At 36.1% G+C, this 3,999-nt stretch overlaps 1 long non-coding RNA gene across 1 annotated transcript; it reads right to left on the bottom strand.

Moving 5' to 3' along the window:
* Positions 1–2,400: 2,400 nt before the first annotated feature.
* LOC110902985 lies at positions 2,401–3,041 on the bottom strand. Its single transcript, XR_002571572.2, has 3 exons — positions 3,004–3,041; positions 2,539–2,611; positions 2,401–2,462 (listed from the first exon to the last, which is right to left on the bottom strand). It is a non-coding gene; the product is annotated as an uncharacterized LOC110902985 (long non-coding RNA).
* Positions 3,042–3,999: the final 958 nt, after the last annotated feature.

Raw genomic sequence — 3,999 nt, 5'->3', positions numbered from 1 at the left:
ACTTTCATAGTTTCATGTACAATACATAATACATAATAATAGTTAATTGCCCGGATGATCCTTGTGGATTGTCATTTTTTCATCTTTAGTTCCTTGTGTGGATGACAGTTAGTTTGCTCAGTTAAGTTAGTGTGAAATTACTAAATTACCCTTAGTATTAAAATATATTAAATAAAAATGCAAAGCTCTCACTTGTTCCTGAGAGAGAAAAAGAAGCAGGCGGTGGCTGGGATGGAAAGCAATGCCGACCTAAGCAGACGATTTCAATCATCACCCGGTCCTATTTAATCTCTTTCAATGATTTTAGATCGTCGTTGTGTTATCGATCAGAGAATAAACATGAGATGCAGGAGAACAAATCGCCGGTGGGCTCTGGTCTGCAAGTTTGATGTCGTCGGAGACCACCTATGTGGCTATGTTATCTCTATTAATTCTCAATGATATTTCTTCGTAAAATGTGCAAATGAGAACATATCATATACAATAATTGCTAAACTATAATCCTAATTTTCAATGGCATTTCTTTGATAATTCAAAATGTGCATATTACACCAATTGCTAACCTATAATCCTAGGTAATATACAATAGTAAAGTAGAACAATTCAAATTAATTTAAACAAAGGAGTGAGCGATAAAAGAAGGGTAATATATATCATCCTAATTTGAGTCTCTTTGTGCTCTGTTTTATTTTTCAATTGTGAACTTTCTTCAAGGGTACCTACCTTATAGTAACCTAATCATTATTAGGATGGTTGTTTGGAGTTCAAAATCTTTGTCTCATCGTTATTTTTTAGACCGAAGCAAGCCGGAAGTCGTTTGTCTTTTCGCATAGGCCAAAAATTGTAAGTACGAAAACCACCTTAAAAAACAATCTCAATCATCATCGCTGGAAGTTGTTTTTCTAGTTCGCATCAATCGGATTCAACAATCTTTTTTCTGGTTTGCATCAATGGATGCCCTTAAACTTGTTTTTTGGGCAACCAACCCACCCCACATTTACATCGTTGGTTCGCATCAAGTCTACTACCACTTATCAGCTTCGCTACCATTTGGCAAAAGTTGCAGATAGTTGGAGTTTGGCTACCGAAGTTTCACGCCGGAAGTTGCAGATCGTTGAAGGTGGTGATCGTTGTGGGTGGGTCCATTAGAAGTTCACACTAAGGGTAATTTAGTATTTTCACACTAACTTAACTGAGCAAACTAACTGTCATCCACGTAGAGGACTATCCGAGTAACACACAATTAAACCACACGGAGCAAACATGCTATTTTGAAATAGGTGGAGACTAAAGATGAAAATATGGCAAACCACAAAAACCATCCGGGCAATTAACTCTAATAATAATAATATTCCTATTCCTATAGGTGTGTATATAACTATAGATATTTCAATGATGCTACTTTTCATGTGTTATTTTCTTTACTTATCAATCTAAATCTTAATTTGGTTGGTTATCCTGGTCACTTTTTTCCAGCTAGAAATCCAAAAAACCTGGAAAACAAAATTTGAACATTTATTGTCTTTTTTATAGATACGTTTGATTTAGAGTTTTGGTATTTGGAACATTAAATTTTGAGACTTTTGAAGTTATCGTATCATATTGTCAAATCATGCTTGAATTTTGATTATATTTTTAGTAGCACTAGTGGGTAGGCCCGTGCGATGCACGGCATGACCAACAGTTAGTGTCCTTCATTTTGTGGTGCGTTCGGGAAAAATGTTTATGCATTGATAAAAGGTAATTAGCCAAAAGACAATGTAAGAGAAGCCATACAAAACGTCATAAGAGCTTGTACCATAAGCCGGCCACACAAAATTTAAGGCGTGCATAGCACAGGAAACTTTGTTTGCGGAATGTGTTTAATAACAAACATGTATGCCAAGTCTAAAAACATACATTACAGAAAAAAAAAACATAAAGGAGTTCATAAAGTTTCCGTTTTATTCAATAATTCATGAAATCTTCTGCCGCTAATGCATGCCCATGTAGTCGCCCTTCCCCTTAGTAGTTTCTTGTCTACAACAGGTTTAAGCAAGTAAACATAAGCAACGACTGTGAGTTAGTCAAATCAAATATCTTAACATATGTGCACGCATGACTCTCCATACATGACTAACCCATAAAAATCATTGAGAGAACTCACTACCATATGAAAACCTTAAATCATATTACAACATGCAACAATAAATTAAATAAAACCAGACTAAATTGTAACTGCCTAAACGCAATCAATCAATCACTTCTTAGCCACCTATCTATATGTATGGGAATAACGATAACGACCCACGCGTTGGGAGGGTTTATAAATTCTTTAAACCAATCTTACCGAATTAACTAACTGAATAGCAGCAAATGCCAATTGAAGCAACTCGTCTTTATTCAACACAAAATTTTCCGAAAGCAATGTCGACAAACTATCCAGCATATCCTCGAGCCTAGAACAGACTCCATTAAACGATCTACAATCAAAACATCAACCCGTTAAACCAAACAATCAAAAACCTCATTAATCAAATCAGTCATTATACATCTTACTTATTCGCATCATTAACCGTTATACCCTCTAACCCGATCCGAATCACATCAATCCACTTCTCAACATCACCCCCTGCAACAGAACTATCATTGAGGGTAAACTAAAAAAAATTCCCATAGTAAAACCTTTCTTTAATCTAACATAAGAGAATTCTAATCAGTCACAATTTACAAATTATCTTTCTACGTGAAAGGTGTGCTTTTTTGGTCATATTATCTATTAACTTCTTAAATAATATTAATATTTTTTTGATAAACCCTCAAAAATCTGATTGTTACAACCTCAAACACCAGAAACACATCAAAAACACTATCTTGTTAATTATCCATATCACTTTATCCCTTTCAAACCATAAATCCAAACACCCTTTACGCGCTACGCTCACAAAAAAAAAAAAAGATAAGAAACGAAAACCAGACCCACATACACACACACACACACATATAGAGAGAGAGTGAGATGACCTGGGCGTTTACTGCTAACTCTCCAAACTGAAGATCGAATTCTTGCAGCTCTTGTCATCCAAATTCTCGCCTGACAAACAAAGTTGTGAAGTAACAGTAAATCAACAAACAGATATGAAACGAAAAAACAAAGAACAAAATAGAATAAAGTGCATAAAGGGGTAACGGCCATGAAGTGGGAACAAAATAGAATAAAGTGCATAAAGGGGTAACGACCATGAAGTGGGAGTGGTAAATTAGTGTTATCCGGTCAAACGTAACAGTAGCCGGAACAAAAATCAAGGGCCGTCGGAATACCTATATCACCGGTTTTATGACCGGATGTTCAAGGAAGAGTAGGGATATCAAGGATCAGTTTAGGGTTAGAAATTGAAATAATAAATAATAGCTATGTCACAGAAAACCGACCTGATTAAAAGTGTGGTCGCCAGTCACCAGAGCACCAAACGCAAATACTGATTTCAAACATCAGAACACCGATTAGCGAATTTAGATACAAATTTCGATTAAATATCTACAGATTCAGATCAAATATAAGTTGTAATCATCTGTATTGAAATCACAAACAACATCAAAATACGGAATTGCTTCCGAATATACACTCAACATGGGTAAAAAAAATCAAACGGTGGTTACCTAAAGATGCGATTAGAGAGAGAGTTCTGGCTACCGATACGAAAAGGAGAGCGAGCGGCTTTGGCTTGAGAGGATGCACGCGCCGCTGCACTACGGAGGGATGATGACCGGAAAATTGATCGGACGGCAGCCGCTGTAGTCGCCATTGTGTGTGTGGTGTACGTTGTTTTGATCCGGTTACTATCAAGGGTTTTGAGTTTTGGGATATATAAAGAAAGAAAGTGAAGAGGTGAATGAAATTAAGTCATCCTCTTCTACACTTGAAGTTTGACGATTGGGTTTCTGGGAATTAAACTTGGGAGGACGATTTCTCCATTTTAACCCTGAGATGTCTTAAAATTTTATAGAACTTCCTTTTTA

This window comes from Helianthus annuus, chromosome 13 (genome assembly GCF_002127325.2).
Source record: "Helianthus annuus cultivar XRQ/B chromosome 13, HanXRQr2.0-SUNRISE, whole genome shotgun sequence".
NCBI classification, from domain to species: Eukaryota; Viridiplantae; Streptophyta; class Magnoliopsida; order Asterales; family Asteraceae; genus Helianthus; species Helianthus annuus.
The sequence above is the reverse complement of the archived record's forward strand: the minus strand, read 5'-3'. Positions and strand labels throughout refer to the sequence as shown.